The sequence below is a fragment of the Lithobates pipiens genome, unplaced genomic scaffold (assembly GCF_037356315.1).
Source record: "Lithobates pipiens isolate NorthernLeopardFrog02 unplaced genomic scaffold, aLitPip1_a1.2 Scaffold_13, whole genome shotgun sequence".
Lineage (NCBI taxonomy): Eukaryota > Metazoa > Chordata > Amphibia > Anura > Ranidae > Lithobates > Lithobates pipiens.
Window position 1 is genome coordinate 59,545,289 of NW_027507718.1, and position 20,462 is coordinate 59,565,750.

Consider the following 20,462-nt stretch of genomic DNA (forward strand, 5'->3'; position numbering starts at 1 on the left):
TTTATTTTCCGTAGGAGTAAATCTGTGTAATAACCTATTGTGTTCAAGCACTTTGTTAGCTGTGATTCTGTCTGCCAAAAACACATTAAATAGAACATTTTAAGCGTGTTTTATCCATTGTTTATTTACAAGTACTTGATAAATCTTATTTGGAGCAGCAAATTTGCTTCCTGTACATACCTACATTTTTAGCAGAAACAGTTTGACCAATTTGATAAGCCTTTTTTGAATCATGACCCTATTAGAAAGCAATTTGGGCATGACTACAAGAGTCTCCACCTCTATTGATTATGAACATGTCAAGGGACATTCCTTCTTTGTCCATGCTGTCTCCTATGATAGTGCTCTTATTGATTAAGTGGTGAAGTTTTCTTGCTACGAATAAACAGTTACCTATTTTACAGTTAAAATGAGTCAATGTTTTCTTGCTGCAGATTCATTTCAATCAGCGTGAGAGGGGAGCCATGAGAAATGTTCCTGACCTTGACAAGCTGGTGTTATCATGATCAAGTCCTGTGCTTTGATTTCAACCAGTGGCCAGCAGCTTTGTATAATCAAAAAGAGGGAGGGTATTTTTAGAACTATCGTAAAAGGTAAGTGCACTTACATTTTATATTTTCTAGTTCTCATATTGTATATGATAACATAAATGCGGATATGTAACCATCAGTGCACTACAGTAGCCATGTATAGGTCATATATAGGAATTTAAAGACTTTACAGTTTCATATGTTAGTTTTACTAGTATAATGTGAAGTAGTTGGAACTTTTCTATGTCAGTTGAAAAAGTTAGTCATTCTGCAGTCACCTTTAATAGCACGTTTTGGCAAAGCTCTACTGAGAGCAATAAAGAATCTTCCATTACTAATGTCCTACTGAAAATACTAACTGCCTGGCTGTCGTTGGCTTCACAATGTTCAGATACTCTAACATAACTAGAACAAGTGTGCATATCAGAAATGTCACAGTGAAAGAATTCTAATTTGAATATTGCATAGTTCCAAGTCAGGGACTCTGAATGTACTGAACTGACTGGATCTTTAAAGCTTCCTCTGCACGGTGGAAAGATTCTAAACAATTTTCACACCTTTGTATGGCAGTTGAATAGCACATAGAGCTCGAACATTTATTACTTTTAAATTTAGATATTAAGGCCTGGTTCACACCTACGCAGGTTGCGGTTTGTATTCCAGGTGCATTTTGCGTTTTTCAATTCACATTTTTGAGAAATTAAAGCCTATGGAACCAAAATCCAGAAAAAAGTCCCCGGTCCTTTCCATAAAATGCACATGTTAAATGGACTAAAGTGTGTTTCTGCAAAACTGAAAATGCACTAAAAAATGCATAGGTGTGAATCAGACCTTAGATAAATGCAAAACAACTGTATATTTATTTATTCAGGGTACTTATATAGCGCTGTCAAATTATGCAGCACTTTACATATACCATGTTCAGCATAAATGAGTACATCCCAACAGATTTGTCAGAAAATCTTTCCTTTCAGAATCAACATTTTCTACAGGACACCATACTACAAAATACTCCCACAAATGCGGGCTATTGATTGAAACCAAGATTTGTTAATTTGCACACACAAAAAATTATTTTTCTCTAACAAATTAATTCAAGACCATGTTGCAAACATTAATACACCCTAATGGAAGTCTTAGGAGCAAAGCTAAATTTTAGGCAACAAAATTCTAATTAATAAGAATCAAACTACAGGTAAGTATAATTATTCATTAAACATGTGTCCAGCAGACAGATGTTTATAAAAAGGAATTATTTAACAAAGAAGGCCCCTCTCCATGTCATGCTGTCAGCAATGGCACCATCGAGAAGAGAAATGTCACAAGACCTGAGAAAGAAAATAATTATCTTAATGCAAGAAAGAAGGGTTGAAGAAAATGTCCATGCAAGTTCACTGTAATTAGCTAAAGAAGTAGAACGCCAATCTAGGGTGATTGTTTCCCATGACACAATATGAGGAAGGGCGTGCATGGGTGTCATCCATGAAGGAAGCCTCTCGTAAAGCCCATGCACAAAAAAGCCTGCCTAGAATTTGCTAGGGCCCATGCTGAAAAAGAGGAAAATTAATGGGTGAAACATTGTGGTGGCAGTGTCCTTCTGTGGGGCTGCATGAGTGTTGCTGGTGTCAGGGAGCTGCATTTCATTGATGGTATCATGAATTTACAAATGTACTGTTCTATATTGAAAGAGAAGATGCTACCATTACTCCATGCCCTTGGGCATCGAGTACTTTTCCAACAAGACAATGATCCAAAACACGCATCTGGGGTCACTGTTGCATTTCTGAGAAAGAACAGGGTGAAAGTGATTCAGTGGCCAAGTATGTCTCCTGATCCAAACCCAATTGAACAGCTATGGGGAATTATGAAAAAAAATTGAGCATCACTCTCCATCCAGCATCCAAGCGCTAAACAAGGTAATTCTTGAAGAATAGAAAAAGATAGATGTTGCAATATGTCGCCAACTTGATCATTCCATGCCTAGAACACTTGCTGTGCTGTCCTTACAAATCATGGAGGTCATACAAAATACTAGATGTAGTAGTTTTTGTTGTGGGGTGTATTTATTTTTGCATCAACTAATTTGAGAAAACTTAAAATTTTGTAATCTAAGTTACATTATTAACCTTACTTTCATGTAACAGATATTGTATAAAACTTGTGTCAAAATTTAGAAAATTGTTCTTTTGTTCATTAAGATATTGGTTAAAATCTTATTTTTCAAAAGGGGTATAATCATTTATGCTGGTCACTGTACATTGTACATTCACAACAGTCCCTGCCCTCAATGAGTATACAATTTAAGATCTCTATCTCACATTGATACATACACATGCATGCGCCAATTAACCTTCCATCATGTCTTTGGAGTGTGGGAGGAAACTAGAGTACCCAGCGGAAATTCATGCAGGCTCAGGGAGAACATGCAAACTTCATACAAGTAGTGCAGTGGTTGACATTCAAACCAATGACCCTAGTGCTATTTGAATTATTTGGTTAAGTGCCAAACTGTATCCATTGTTCATTGAACTAAATGCATGACACCATAATTTCGAGTGAATGCTGATATGATATGCCCAACATAGTGTCCATCTTAGCCTAGTGGTCAACTTAGCTTTTTCTTTTTCTGTGAAGACACCTGGCCGAATCACACACCTGACTTTGGTCCAAAGTCTTGACTTGCCCATTGTTTTGTTTTTTTCTTCAAATCCATTGATCTGAAAACTAGTAGGTGACATTTGTTACACTCTCTCCCCTAGTTTTTGCGCCATTATTTTATCCTTTATTGCATTATAAAGTGGAGTACAGTGAATTGTGAACATTAAAAAGGGGAATTAATTTTTGTTTTCAATTGGTTTAGACATACAGGGATAAAGAGAGGTTCACATAGACAATTTTTTTTATTCGCTACAGTATATTTATTTGTTAAAATTATGCAATAATGTAGAATTGTCAGCTTCTACAGTAGAAGCGTTATTTTGTTTTTTGCAAAATGAATCACATTTAAAAATTGAATGTGTAATGATTGTATGTAGTTCACGTTATTGACCTGTTGCTTATTTAATTTATGAAAGTTAAATTCCTGAAAGTTTATTGATCTTTGAATGTCATGCTAAAACACTTCAGCACAATCCATACAACAGTTCAGAATGCATTTGAAGCAAATAACACATCTAATGATATTGTAAACTCAATTATCTCTTCCTGATTTTGTGGAAATAATGATTCATTGTATATATTATGGCAATTCTGCTAGTTGCAAAGTGCATTATGGTAAAGCTTCTCATATGCCTAGTTGATATTTGAGCTCTGAAGCTCTAAGGATGTTGATGAGTATTAGGAATAAGTCATTTGTCTGTGTATAAAGCTTCTTTGCAGGATAGAGATCTGTCTAGGTGTAAATGTATGTTTGTTTAGAAACTCAGATACAACTGTAAAGCTCCTGCATGGGGTGATTTGGTCGTATCTTTTGACATGACTTGAGTCCTCCTGCTTGGCAGTGGAGAGGGCACCCAGCTTTTATCAATCTAAGGTAAAAAATGGCATTGCTTGGCTTGTAGGACTGACTCAATAATGAGGACAACAAATATTTTCTTTTCATTCATGAAGTATCCTGGATTTTAGGCCTCAACAGCATGTATTCTTCATGTGGTACTTATGTAAAACACAGGGATATGTTTGATATGCACGGGGAAGTGTAATAAATCAATTACTAGACATTTGTGTACACTCTCAAGCCTCGTACACACCACTCCTTTTTTTTTTCATTCATACCAGTGAAAACATTGAATCCATTTGAATGAAAAAATCAATTCAAAGTTAGTACAACATTGTCCCCTGCTGTGCTATTGTGTTCTGACGCCAGTACACTCCAATCAGCGCCGATTGGGAGCTGGTCGGCAGACCTTTTTTGCTCATGAGCCTTCAACAGGATTGGGCCGAATGACAGATGTCTTTTATTGAACCAGCCAACTTTCAGCACATGTACAGAATACTAGGCTTAACAGTGTATTCTTGGAGCTCCATGCATACTGGCTTGTGTTTATGTAACAAGCAAGCTGTCAAATTATTTTTTGGACCTCTTTCTCTTGAAAAACTGTGTTTATTTCTACAAACACATATCAGCACAGCAGGAGTCACACCTAATCTTGGAATTTTTTAAGGCTAGACCAAGCCTATATGCCTTGTGTATAAATCTAGCAGTTATTGTTACCCCATTTAGTAAAAACATTACAAAAATCAATTACCTGGATCAACCAATATTTGTAGATATTTCTGATCTATGTAGATGTTTGTGTCTATGTGGCATTTTCTGTAATTGTGATTTTCCAGTTGAATACACACAAATACGGTACAAAAGGTAAACCGCGCTACTCAAACAACAAAAGAAAGCAACCTATAAGCAGCAACCCTAATCGTAATACTCCGATATCAAACTAAATAGGTGAACAAAATGAGCTGCGCTAAAAACAATGAAACTAGAAAATAATCAAACACCAAAAAACCTAATCAACCTATACCAATAGACGTAAAAACAATATTAAATTGACAGAAAAATGTGATTAGTGAATAGTATACATGAATACTAACGTATCGTCATAAAGTGAAAAATGTATACTAGACCTAAATTGACATTAATGTGAATATTACAAAGAAAACCCCCACAATAATTAATGTAGATTGACACAAAAAAAGGGTTATAATGTGTGCTAGATTTAAACGAATAATATTAACTAAAATAATATTCAAAAAACCATAAAAAGTTCATATGTGATGAAAAAAATATTATTTATATAGTCCCAAGATTAATATTGGTTCTTCAAACTTGACATAAAGGTGCAAAAATATCCACAAATGCGTGTATATAAAAACAAAAAATTTTTCAAAACAATCCTCCACCAGTGAGAAGAGGGGCCGCTTACCAGAGCTTTAGATCCCAGTGTTAGTGAGATCAGTAAGGCAACAGCACAGAGGTTTCTGGGTGAACCGTCACAGGCATCCCACCATCTCCATCTCCAATATGAAGCCTCCAATCAAGAAACGAAGGTGTCGTAGATTGCTGACACCACGCTGTCTCTATCTCCAATACGAAGCCTCCAGTCCGGGAACGAAGGTATCGTGGATCATATAAAAAATCAAAGACACTCGCATAGCGTAAAACCACTTGGTTTAATAAAGTAAAGTTTAAAAGATTTACACTCACATGCGTAAAGAAAAAACGATCATATAAAAACGAGCCGGCCGGACTCGTGTGCCGCCCGCACTTCCTGGTTGGGCGTAGAACGCGGAGACGTCAGAACGCCTATCTCCCTACGCGCGTTTCGTCACGAACGGACGTGTTCACGGGATGCGGGACGGCGTTCTGACGCACCGCCTATATACAAATTCTTAAACGGACAGCCTCGGTCTGAGCTCCATGCTGTCCTCTCAATCCACCATGTTGGGTGAGGGAAAGAGGACTGGAATGCCCATATTAACCCCCAGTCCACCATTTTACATAAGAAAAAAAGGGGTAAAGATTTTTGCCCTACCATTACGCAGAGGCAAACCCATAATAGTAACCCTCTCGATTCTTTTAGGAACCATAAATTAAAAATACAAAATTGTTATAGAAGTACATAAAAAGAAATTAAAAAAATTTCTTTCAAATACCAATTGAAAAATATATTTATCAAAAGGTATCCAATAAAATAATAAAACAATATTAAACACAAACAAAACAATCCAAACGGATAAACAAGACAGCTTCTGTAGTAAAGATATATACTGTCTCGTATGTCCAGATACTAATACGTTCTTAATTGAAAGAATTATATACCAGTGGAAATTGGAAACTTTTTATGGTAGTAAAACCACTGATATGGCATGTCAAAAAATGATAAGGGCAAAAAACCTCATTGGGGACTCATGGAACTCACACCAAGTTTACAGTTGAAAAAGCAACGACTACCACAGGAAGCTTAAGCTATGTAAATTATTCCAACCAATCATATACTATTCAAGAATTGTCAATAAACGCATTTACGTCTACTTCAATATTAAGACCATGAGGAACATAACTTTTTAATCTGTGTATCCACATCATTTCAAGCTTGGAAATGCTTCTTACCAAATGGGTTCCCCTCCAATGGGGGTTGAACTTGTCAATTCCCATAAATATTGTGTTGGTAGGGTCTCTATTGTGTGCCAGCAGGTAGTGTTTGGAGACCGAATGCTGGGTATATCCTCTACGAATATTCCCAATATGCTCGTTCAAACGTACATGTAAAGCACGTTTGGTCCGCCCTACATACTGGAGGCCACAAGGGCACTCCAGCATGTAGACCACTGCCTCTGAACAGCAGGTAATAAAGGGTTCTATGGTATAAGACCTAGATGTGACCGTAGATCTAAAGGTAGTACTTCTCCTAGACCGACAGCCATTTAAGCTACATACCGTGCACTTCCTGCATTGATAGTACCCAGTAAGGTTCGAGAAAAAATGCGGACGATTCATGGGTGGGTCCAAAACGTTAGGGGCCACCCTATCCCTCAAAGATGTTACGCCTCTATAAACTACTTGGGGTCTGTCAGGCAAAATGGTTCCCAATACCGAGTCGTTCCTAAGTACATGCCAATGTTTTTTAAGTATATGTTTGATCCTAGTGTGTTGGCAGGAATAATTGGTGATGAAGGGGTAACGAAAATTGTTTTGACGGTCTCCTTCTCGTTCCTTTAGTAAATCGGATCTTTCTACTTGACTAATCTCATCTATCAGACGTGTCAAGGGTTCAGGTGGATAACCTTTATCAATGAACCTCTGAGTGAGAACGCGGGCCTGTTGTATAAAAACATCCTGTTCTGTACAGTTACGTCTCAATCTTAAGAGCTGACTTCTAGGTACTGATTTGAGCCAAGATGGATGATGGCAACTAGTAGTAGGTATAAAGGAGTTCCTATCGGTGGTTTTAAAGAAAGTTGATGTAATAAAACGTTCTCCTTTAATAGTGATAGTAAGATCTAAAAAATTTATTTTGGTAAGACTGGCTTCATAAGTGAGGTGTATACCCCTGGTGTTGGCGTTAAGCTCACTCATAAACAAGGAGAGATCCGATTCACTCCCATCCCATAGGAGGAGGATGTCGTCTATGTACCTGGCCCAAAAGGTCAGCTGTGGCCTGACACGGGCATAGACGACATCCTCCTCCCATTTCCCCATAAACAAATTCGCCAAACTAGGGGCATATTTGGCCCCCATTGCGACCCCTTTAATCTGGCGAAAAAAATCCCCTCCAAACCAAAAAAAGTTATGCGTAGCCGCATAGTCTAAAAGTTTCATAATAAAGATTATTTGTTCTGAGGGGAGGTCAGAAAACCTTTCTAGGGAATCTGAAACGGCCTCTAGGCCCATATTTTGGGGTATGCTTGTATAAAGTGACGCAACATCTGCAGTCACCAACAGAGTCCCTGGTTTAGGATGGTATCCCTCGAGAAGGTTAATTATATGCCTAGTGTCTTTAATAAATGATGGCATTCGACGCACTAGAGGTTGTAAAAAGAAATCTATATACCTGCCCACCCGGGAAGTGATGGAATCGATCCCACTAATAATGGGTCGTCCCGGGGGGCAGGTTAGACTCTTATGGACCTTAGGTAGGTAGTAGATTACAGGGATTCTAGGAGTTTTTGGGACAAGAAAGGCCTTTTCTTTCTTATTTAAGATTCCCTGATCGAATCCCTCGGCAACAAGGGACTCCAAAGTTCTTTTGTATTGTACATTTGGATTAGAGGGTAGGGAGATGTAAGTAGCCCTATCTCCCAAAATCCGATTCATCTCGCCTATATAGTCATCCTTATTAAGGATGACTATGCCCCCCCCTTTGTCCGCTGGGCGGATGACCACATTTTTATTGTTGCAAAGGGATTCAATGCCAGCATCAATCACCTCTTTATTTCTAACTTTTTTTATACGCAATTCTTCAAGGTCTTTGAGGGCCAGATCGCGAAAGACTTTTAAAGAGGGACACAAATGCCCAGGTGGGTTGAAAAGTGATGGATTAGAAAGCCCCGAGTGACAATAGTCACCAGAGGTATTTCTAAGAAAGTTGGTAGGATTTGAAGCTACATATCTTTGAATATTGAGTTTTCTAACATACCTATGAATATCCATGTATGTTTGAAACTTGTTCATGTTTTTGGCTGGGGCAAACTTGAGGCCCTTATCCAGGACACTCAGTTCACAATTACTAAGAGTGGCCGAGCTAAGGTTAAAAATACCTGCACCAGTTATGTTCTTGGTCTTTTTGGGCTGAGTACGCCTCCCCCCTCTAGTTCCTCTCTTAGCTCGACCACTCTTTTGATGCCTTGGTTTGGCCTGGGAAAACCCCAATTGCTGTGGCTTGGGTTAATACCCAAGTTGCCATTACCAGAGCTTCCCTGAATGTCATTATAGGGACCCATATTGTTAGGCCTCAGATTAGTCATACCCTCCATAGGTGGAAACCCCGAATCTTGTAAAGGCAGAAAACTGTTTTGTGTAGGAATATTAAATTGAGATTGATAGTCCACATCATAATGTACCACTTGACTGTTATTATAAGCAGTTGATGGGTTAGATTTTGGATATTGAGAAGGGAGGGGTAATTGACTATAAGTAGGGGATGGAAAATAACCCTGTTTTGAAGCAAAGTTTCCCATCCATCCAGGGGGAGGTACAAACGGTCTCTCCTGTCCCCAGTTTGGAGGGGGGGCAGCCTGACCATAATAGGGAGAGGGGGCTTGGGCATATATGTGGGGGAGAGGGGGGGCATTCTGACGTTGCCCACCCCGTCCCCTTCCTCTATTGTCATGCCCCTGAGGGGGTCCTCGCTTTCCACCTCTCGTTTGACTGTAGTTTCTCTTTCCCTCACCAGGGGAGCGGAAACGGGAATTTACAGAATTTGCAGATGGTACTGTCTGGTTTTGTATATTTTGGGGTGGTATCCCACCCTGAGACATAACCACCGGGGTAGTATCCATAGCTGGACCGGAGACATCGATTTGTTCTATCAATAATCTCTTTTGCCATTCAAAAACAGTCAGAGATTGATAGTCCAAGATATCTCGGTTATATTTATTTTTCTTTTTTAGTTTTTGTTCCCTATCCTCTTTCTCCAACAGTTTGAGAAGACCTTTGGATCTATCTAAATATTCCTCATTATTTTTGAAGGGCGATATTTTATCTTTTAAGTTTTTGATCTCAATATCTAAACGGTTAAGTTTCAAATTTTTCCTCTCCACCAGGAACCGTAGAAAGGCAACGCCAGCTTCATTAAAATATTTATACCATCCATCCAGATCTACTTCACCTTTCTGGGGGCAAACCTCCCACCTTAAACTGCGTGGGACCATCTGTAATTTTATATATGTTTCCAGAAACGCAATGTCCCATTGAGTGTGGATCTCAGATACTATAAGGTTTTTTAGCCTTGTAAAGAGACCACCCAAATCACCATCGCCTTCAGCAAAGGGTTCAAAAACCCCTTCTGTGTTTACCACTCTGGAGGCACGAAAATCAAAAATATCCATAAATAGAGTAGCTGCAGTAAATGTATAAGAATCACAAACACGGTACAAAAGGTAAACCGCGCTACTCAAACAACAAAAGAAAGCAACCTATAAGCAGCAACCCTAATCGTAATACTCCGATATCAAACTAAATAGGTGAACAAAATGAGCTGCGCTAAAAACAATGAAACTAGAAAATAATCAAACACCAAAAAACCTAATCAACCTATACCAATAGACGTAAAAACAATATTAAATTGACAGAAAAATGTGATTAGTGAATAGTATACATGAATACTAACGTATCGTCATAAAGTGAAAAATGTATACTAGACCTAAATTGACATTAATGTGAATATTACAAAGAAAACCCCCACAATAATTAATGTAGATTGACACAAAAAAAGGGTTATAATGTGTGCTAGATTTAAACGAATAATATTAACTAAAATAATATTCAAAAAACCATAAAAAGTTCATATGTGATGAAAAAAATATTATTTATATAGTCCCAAGATTAATATTGGTTCTTCAAACTTGACATAAAGGTGCAAAAATATCCACAAATGCGTGTATATAAAAACAAAAAATTTTTCAAAACAATCCTCCACCAGTGAGAAGAGGGGCCGCTTACCAGAGCTTTAGATCCCAGTGTTAGTGAGATCAGTAAGGCAACAGCACAGAGGTTTCTGGGTGAACCGTCACAGGCATCCCACCATCTCCATCTCCAATATGAAGCCTCCAATCAAGAAACGAAGGTGTCGTAGATTGCTGACACCACGCTGTCTCTATCTCCAATACGAAGCCTCCAGTCCGGGAACGAAGGTATCGTGGATCATATAAAAAATCAAAGACACTCGCATAGCGTAAAACCACTTGGTTTAATAAAGTAAAGTTTAAAAGATTTACACTCACATGCGTAAAGAAAAAACGATCATATAAAAACGAGCCGGCCGGACTCGTGTGCCGCCCGCACTTCCTGGTTGGGCGTAGAACGCGGAGACGTCAGAACGCCTATCTCCCTACGCGCGTTTCGTCACGAACGGACGTGTTCACGGGATGCGGGACGGCGTTCTGACGCACCGCCTATATACAAATTCTTAAACGGACAGCCTCGGTCTGAGCTCCATGCTGTCCTCTCAATCCACCATGTTGGGTGAGGGAAAGAGGACTGGAATGCCCATATTAACCCCCAGTCCACCATTTTACATAAGAAAAAAAGGGGTAAAGATTTTTGCCCTACCATTACGCAGAGGCAAACCCATAATAGTAACCCTCTCGATTCTTTTAGGAACCATAAATTAAAAATACAAAATTGTTATAGAAGTACATAAAAAGAAATTAAAAAAATTTCTTTCAAATACCAATTGAAAAATATATTTATCAAAAGGTATCCAATAAAATAATAAAACAATATTAAACACAAACAAAACAATCCAAACGGATAAACAAGACAGCTTCTGTAGTAAAGATATATACTGTCTCGTATGTCCAGATACTAATACGTTCTTAATTGAAAGAATTATATACCAGTGGAAATTGGAAACTTTTTATGGTAGTAAAACCACTGATATGGCATGTCAAAAAATGATAAGGGCAAAAAACCTCATTGGGGACTCATGGAACTCACACCAAGTTTACAGTTGAAAAAGCAACGACTACCACAGGAAGCTTAAGCTATGTAAATTATTCCAACCAATCATATACTATTCAAGAATTGTCAATAAACGCATTTACGTCTACTTCAATATTAAGACCATGAGGAACATAACTTTTTAATCTGTGTATCCACATCATTTCAAGCTTGGAAATGCTTCTTACCAAATGGGTTCCCCTCCAATGGGGGTTGAACTTGTCAATTCCCATAAATATTGTGTTGGTAGGGTCTCTATTGTGTGCCAGCAGGTAGTGTTTGGAGACCGAATGCTGGGTATATCCTCTACGAATATTCCCAATATGCTCGTTCAAACGTACATGTAAAGCACGTTTGGTCCGCCCTACATACTGGAGGCCACAAGGGCACTCCAGCATGTAGACCACTGCCTCTGAACAGCAGGTAATAAAGGGTTCTATGGTATAAGACCTAGATGTGACCGTAGATCTAAAGGTAGTACTTCTCCTAGACCGACAGCCATTTAAGCTACATACCGTGCACTTCCTGCATTGATAGTACCCAGTAAGGTTCGAGAAAAAATGCGGACGATTCATGGGTGGGTCCAAAACGTTAGGGGCCACCCTATCCCTCAAAGATGTTACGCCTCTATAAACTACTTGGGGTCTGTCAGGCAAAATGGTTCCCAATACCGAGTCGTTCCTAAGTACATGCCAATGTTTTTTAAGTATATGTTTGATCCTAGTGTGTTGGCAGGAATAATTGGTGATGAAGGGGTAACGAAAATTGTTTTGACGGTCTCCTTCTCGTTCCTTCCACTACACAAATACCTGTAGTGGATTCTTTATTTTTATATAACTGCTGTCCAAAGTGATAATTAAACAATAACAGCAACTTTGTTTTATAATATATTTATTGGCAGGTTAAATTGTGATTTTTCTTTTCATTCTCAAACATATTTGATTATTTTCCACCTGCCCCAGAATCACTTTAAAAAGATCAAAAGACTAGCGGGGCAGAATGGATTGGGCATACTTAGGTTTTATGGAAACAGCAACAGGTTTATGGTGTCTAGTTTGCACTTTGTTATGTTCCATACAGCTCACTTTTAAAGTATGCACTGGGATAATAACACAACAACATTTGTCAGGAGCACTCATGTACACCAAAAGAGCCTTCTTAACAGTAGTGCTAATGTAAAAAAAATATGAGATACATTAAGTATTGGTTATAACAGCCATTTAGGTTACATAAATTGTTTGCTCTGTGTATGGGTGATTTGTCTGTCATTGATGCATCTGGCCAGTAACAGACACATTGATTACTGCAAATTCTCTGTACAGTACCCATAACTATACCTTTATACATAGGCATACTCTCTTCCTAGATGACACGTTACTATTGCCTGTAACTTCCAAGAGCTGGGGGGTACTCACAGTAGCCAACTATGGACAGATTTTTTTTTTTTTTATAATTTAAATAAAGTGTTAGGTAGTATTAGTCAGCATGCCAAGGCCAAGGGAAGAAACTTCACTTGAAATAGGTCTTCTGGATCTTGTACAGGAAATTAGGCATATTTAGAAAAAGGAAAGGAAAATCTTCACACAACAAATTGTGTAAATATTTACTACAATTATACACTCATGTGAAAAATTCATGTTTGTTATTTTATCTGCACAAGACTGAATAATTGAAGTGAACAATCACAAAATGCATTGTATGAAAATGTTCAATTCCTTAAGTAAAATAGCCAAATATTCTCACCTACTGGCTTCTTACTGCAGTAAAAGAGACTTTGCTATAATAGGAAAAGCTGTGGAATTATTTAAAACATATCAATCTGAGCTGTTGTAATATATCGTTTGTAGAGTCAAGGAAATGGACACCATTGCAACCTTATAGATGTGTCCCTCATATGTTAAAATCATTCACTAGTTTATTCACGAAAAAAAAAAAACGTTAATCGGCCAGCAAGCTTCATCACATAATCCTACTTCCAGGAGGACCCCCCCCAATACATATTTCACTCAATGGACTTAATCATGGAATAAATACCAAGTGCGGAAGCTTGCAAGCTAATTAAAGTTTTACTTCTGAAAACATCATTGTGTGTAGCTTTGGATTATTTCAAGTCGTTTCAAATATATTATTAGTGCGCTAATATCAATAATCAATATAATAATCTTGTGCCATAAAAAGGAAATTAAAAAAAAGGAATATGTTATAAAGGATTTTATCTCGTGCCGCACAGAGGGTGTAGTATATATGTTGGAATGTTCCTGCTCCTTACAATATATAGGAAGAACTAAACGTCCTCTTTGGAAAAGACTATGTGAACACGTACAAAATATAAAAGCTGGTTTTCCGAAACACAATGTCTCTCGCAATTTTGCAGAATATATAATAAAAATCCTGCTGATTTAAAGTTTTGGGCTATAGAGGAGTATAAACCCCACTGGAGGGAAAGCCACAAAATTAGGGAGTTAAGCAAAATGGAATCCCGATGGATTTTTTAAATCAATAGTTTTGCGCCTTTAGGCCTCAACATTTTGACTTAAATTGTTTTATATCTGATTTCTAGCCATTTTGAGGAAATATATATATTTTTTGAAGACATTTTATATTTTTACATTTTTATTGTTATCAATGAGTATATTTTAAGTTTTAGGCATTAAGTACTAGTGGGGAGCCCTCGCCAAAATAGGGGTGGGACATAATTACATATGAATCTTAAATAAATTATTTAGTATAAACATATGAGTTAAATAATTACCACTAGTAACTATTCTGCTAAGTTGTTAAGTTGATTAGGTTTCATTTCTTCCTTTTTTTCTCTTTTTTCATTTTAATATTTTTTCCATTTTTATTTTTATTTTTATTTATTCTTATTTCTATATTTATTTTTATTTAGATTTATTTTTAATTTCAACTTTATTTTCATTTTCATATGCTTAACGGAATTATGGGGTAAGAAAGGGAATACTTAATAAGTTTGTAATGAAAAAAGTTTTTATTTTTTATGATACATTTTTATTAAAAAGTTGTATGGTCATATGTAGAACGGCAAAATGTAATGAATATTTTGGTATCTAAATTCAGTGTATCCTTTTTTGTGTATACATTGTGGCATGGATTGTATCTTTCTTTCTCTTATGCTAAAGCTTGTGTTTGGAGATTTGAGGAAGGCGGCATGATGATACGATTCCTGCATAGTCACTATGGCAACCGCACAACAAAAAGCAGCTTTAAAAATCCCCCACAAGCGTCACCAGGCTCATTTACCTTTAGAATGTCACATGACCTGGGACGCAACGCATCGGGAGGAGGAGCCAGTGAGGTCAAGCCCACAGTGTTCAGAGGCACAGAGAGGCTGTGAGGAGGAGTACAATCTGATGTTTGCCGTAATTACATGCTTTGACCGGAAAGGTTTTTGTGAGTGGATCGACGTGTATATAGTCTATTCATGTATTGCAGTAGTACACTATTCCCTGTTTTTTCTCTTTTATGGCTACATGAAAATTAAAAGCTAAAGAGTACGAAATAAGCAGCATATGCAGAACAGTGGAAAAAGCTTGGTGTGCATGCTGTACAGTATGTGGACAAATTATATGAGACTATATGATAAGTCCTTTTGTGTTTTTTTATCCTGAAACCTTGGATACCACTACATGAGAGTGTTTGGATTGCAGTTTGAGATAAGAGCTGCAGCGGACTAGATCCCTGATCAATCCATCCCATCAGGAGCAGACTTGGATATGCATGGATTGTATCAATTATTTTTCTTTTTTTAATTAAATGTATTATTCATTTATTTATATACACATTGATTTACACAGTTTTCTATCACCTTATTTATTGTTTTTTATGGCACAAGATTATTATATTGATTATTGATATTAGCGCACTAATAATTTATATAATTTGTTGTATTGTATAAGTGAAGGTTCACTGAAATTGGTGCAGCATTTATTAGTTTTACTTTATTTTTGATTATTTATTCACCACAACAGCGCTGGAGTATTTTGCACTTCAGTATTTCAAATATATTATTTTAATTTACTAAGTATTTATTAGTTCTTATTGACAATTGAGTCATATCACCTTCTTTAACTAGGTTTAGCCAGCCTTCAAAAAAAAAAAAATATAAAAAAAAAAAAAAAAAATATATATATATATGTGTGTGTGTGTGTGTGTGTGTGTGTGTGTGTGTGTGTGTGTGTGTGTGTGTGTGTGTGTGTGTGTGTGTGTGTGTGTGTGTGTTTTTTGTGAGTAAATTATTCATCAAGTTACAGTATTTACCTCCCTGGCGGTATTCCCGTGTGTGGCTTGGGGTGAATTTTCATTTCGGAAAGCAGTAGCCCCGAGCCACATTCGGGATTGCATTGCAGAATCCATGCAAAATGACTTACCCTGTCCCCAGGATCCTACAATGTTTCCCCGCTGTGTGTGAGATCTGTATCCTCTGTCAGATCTATCACAGTGGAGCTCTATTTATTCATAAATGGAGCATACTTGGGTTGGTAATGGGTCCTGTAGTCTTTTACTCAAAATATGTCAGTTGCTCATCACATTTGCTTGCCACATATCTGCTTGATGTAGAATACATTTGGGTTTAAATGAAGCATTCATTTGCACTACATTACTTTCTATATGAATTGATCATTTTTTCATTATGTAATGCATTATAATACTCTTGTGGATGTAATCAATTAAAATCCCAAATGTAGATAGAATATTAAGACCAACCATTTCTCTGCATCAATCTGACACCTGACACTGCCCCCTGCTGTGACAGCCCTACAATTATCCAATCTGCAGGGATTGTTTTCCTTACTGATTGGATAGGTTAAGGCAGGGGTGCCCAGCCAGTGGCCCGGGGGCCACATGTGACCATCGGAGCCCTTTGATGTGGCCTGTGACCTCCTGCTCTGGAATGGTGGGTTTGCAAGCCCAGATCGCGGGATCCCGACCAGGGAAGTTGGCGGTAGAAGAAGCAAGTGGCTGTGTTGCAGAGCCACATAAGATGATGCTTCCTGTATAGCGTCCCATCCTGTCACAGGTGCAGTGATACCAAATGCACTCTGCTTGGAAAAGCAACAGCTGGCGATACCCGAACTGAAGACTGTTTATTAAAGGTATGTTTAATACTATAATCACAGTGTATATATGGCTATATCTGTTCTGCAGTGGCTACCAGGCTCCTTTCAAACTGATCCGCAAGTTATCTGCACTGAGCCATAGACCTCTGTTATTACCTACAGGTTTGGTGCACCACACCTGCAGGATATAATAGAATTCTATGGTAAAGTGCAGCTAACCCACAGGGAAGCCAGAGGTGCACTGTTCTGGGTAAACCACAGCACATCAGTGTGAAAGCAGCCTTAGGCCCTTTTCACACAATCTGTCAACCCAATCAGACCCTCCATTCACCTCTATGGAGCGGCAAATGTAAACAGACTTGTGTCCGCTTACACCTGCCTATCTTCAATCTGATCCGCTTAAAAAAAACAGAAGTGGATCTGTCCCCTTCCATCTGGGTGGATCGGAGGGCCCATAGAGTAGAGTGGGCTGTGTCTGTATCTGCTCTACATATGCGGAGTGTACGCGGACCTGTCATCCACCCACTCCGCTCATTGTGGCCCACAATCGATTACCAAGTCGTTTAGGTGCCCCTTGTTCTTCAAAAGGTTGGGAACCCCTGGGTTAAGGTCTTACAGAGCAAGGGATGTGTCAGTCTGAAAAAGAACCATTGTACTGACAAAGAGCACAGCAGTCCTTTTCTGCAGAATCCTATGAAACAAAGGGCCTGGGAAAGATACAATAGAGAATGTAGTCAAAAATATTGAATCCATTCTATAGCATTGAAGTGTGCTGTAGGGAAATTTTATTGGTTTGGAAGTAAATTTAAGTTCTAAATCCTTTGCTTTCATATATTTTTTGACAGGTCTTGTACATTTTATTTAAAATTTCACTTCTACAGAGTTTATATTCTTTGTGTTACAAATAAACTTTACTTACGTGACAAAGGATTCCAAGAGCACCGTGGGTTAGCTAAACAGAGTACAGCAGATGATTTTAGGCATTTGGTTGTGTCTGACAAAAGTCTTATGCTGCATACACACAACCGGACTTTCCAGCAGACTAGGTCCGACAGAATCCATCCATCAGACAATCCGATCGTGTGTGGGCTAATCTGATCGTTTTTAATTTTAAAAATGCAACGGACCTAGAAACAGAACATGTTTCAAATCTGTCCAATGGACTCAATCCCTATCGGGAAAACCGTTCGTCTGTATGCTGGTCCGACAGACCAAATACGACGCAAGGGCAGCTATTGGCTACTGGCTATTGAACTTCCTTTTTTAGTCTTGTCGTATGTCATCACATTCAAAATGAACAGGCTTTCAAACGGACTTAGTCCATTTGTGTGTGGGCAAGTCCGTTAGCTCGGAAGGTCCTTCTGAATTCTGCCGAAAGTCTGTCGGGAAGACCATCAGACCTAGTCTGCCGCAAAGTCTGGTCGTGTGTAGGCAGCATTAAACATCTCACAGTAAGAGAGGAGTCACTGCTTTGACCAATTCAAGTCAAGAGAGAAGGACCAGTATACATGTATATCTGAATAAGGTTACATTCCCTATGGTTTCTGAGGACATTTTGACTACTATGGACAGAGAAATTACTAAGGAGAAACAGCAATCAAATCTTCCAAAGTGGGTAAAAGCCTGGAGCCAGATGGACCCCATTATTTCAGAAGTATGTGAATGCTATTGGGAAGGAGATGGAGACAAGATCAGATTTCTTTATTGGCATATATAATAATCTTTTAAAAAGAAGGGAAGAACATGACTCTTTGTTCCAATTGTAGACCCATTCCCTATTAAATGAAGATATAGAATAATATGCAAGGATATTGGCAGATAGATTATATGAGAGAATAAACCTTTTTTACGCCTTATTGGATAGATACAAATCAAGCAGGGTTTGTTGCTGGGAAAGAGACCAGGGACAATATGTTGCAAACTACTCTCTTGATACATAAAACAAAAAAAAAAATCAAGAAACCAGCCTTGCTCATGTTAATAGATACTGAAAAAAACATTTGACAAGGTAGATTGAGAATATATGATTACAATGATGCATATATAATAGTCTTTCCAAAAGAAGGGAAGAACCTGACTCTCTGTTCCAGTTGTAGACCCATTCCCTATTAAATGAAGATATAGAATCATATGCAAGGATATTGGCTGAGAGAATAAACCTTTTTTTATGCCTTATTGGATAGATACAAATCAAGAAGGATTTGTAGCTGGGAGAGAGACCAGGGACAATATGTTGCAAACTACTCTCTTGATACATAAAACAAAAAAAATCAAGAAACCAGTCTTGCTCATGTTAACCACTTACAGACCAGACCATTTTGCTGGTCAAAGACCAGACCACTTTTTGCGATTCGGCACTGCGTCGCTTTAACTGACAATTGCGCGGTTGTGCGACGTGGCTCCCAAACAAAATTTACGTCCTTTTTTTCACACAAATAGAGCTTTTTTTGGTGGTATTTGATCACCCCTGCAGTTTTTATTTTTTGTGCTATAAACAAAAATAGAGCGACAATTTTGAAAAAAACACATTATTTTTTACTCTTTGTTATAATAAATATCCCCCAAAAATATATACAAAAACATTTTTTTTCCCTCAGTTTAGGCTGATACGTATTCTTCTACATATGTTTGGTAAAAAAAATCGCAATAAGCGATTATTGATTGCTTTGCACAAAAGTTATAGTGTTTACAAAATAAGGATAGTTTTATGGAATTTTTATGAATAATTTTTTTATTATTTTTTTTTTACTAGTAATGGCGGCGATCAGTGATTTTTATTGTGACTGTGACATTGTGGCAGACACATTGGACATTTTTGACAAATTTTTGGGACCATTGTCATTTATACAGTAATCACTGCTATATAAATGCAGTGATTCCTGTGTAAATGACAAAGGCAGTGAAGGGGTTAACCAGTGGGTGGCAGTGTAGGGGTTAAGTGTTCCTAGGGGTGTGTAACTAACTGTGGGGGGGCTGGGCTTTCATTTAGTGAACACTGATCTCTGCTCCAATCACATGGAGCAGAGATCAGCATCACTAGTTGCTAGGCAGAATGGGGAAATGCTGTTTACACTGCATTTCCTCCATTCAGCCGCCCCGTGAGACAATCGCAGGACCCGCGACCAGACTCGCGATGGCAGGGCAGCATTGAAGATTGAACACACCTGTACGCCAATATGCCTGCCCGTGCCATTCTGCCGACGTACATCGGCATGCACCGGTCGGGTACCGGTTAATAGATACTGAAAAGACATTTGACAAGGTAGATTGGGAGTATATGATTACAATGATGCACCATCTTGGTGTAGGTACACACATGTATAATTGTATTATATTCTAAATCTTCTGAGTAAGTTCCGGTCAACGGAATACTATCATGGGCTCTCCACTTGAACAATGGGACCCAACAAGGGTGCTCACTTATTCCATTGCTTTTTGTACTGTCTATGGAGCCTCTCTCAGTGACAATCAGGGCAAATCCTGAGATATAAGGCATTGATGTAGCTGGGAAAGAATATAAGTGTCAGCTTTTGCAGATGACATACTATTTTATGTTAAGAACCTGAAACAAAAGTTACCAAATGTTCTGGAATACCTAAACAGATATGGAGAGATACATAACTTGAACATCAATGTAGGTAAATCCGAAATATTGAATATTTCAGTGCACCAGGCAGAATGTAAGGTTATGAGCCC

The 20,462-nt window shown here is 38.1% G+C and overlaps 1 protein-coding gene across 3 annotated transcripts in view; it reads left to right on the forward strand.

The window, feature by feature from the left end:
• LINGO2 (leucine rich repeat and Ig domain containing 2) overlaps positions 1 to 20,462 on the forward strand; it is a 2,286,714-nt gene that overhangs the window by 1,352,586 nt on the left and 913,666 nt on the right. For all 3 annotated transcript variants that reach the window (XM_077475131.1, XM_077475129.1, XM_077475130.1), the window contains exon 7: positions 435 to 593. The gene's annotated coding sequence lies outside the window, so the exon portion shown is untranslated. The remainder of the gene's footprint in view (positions 1 to 434; positions 594 to 20,462) is intronic.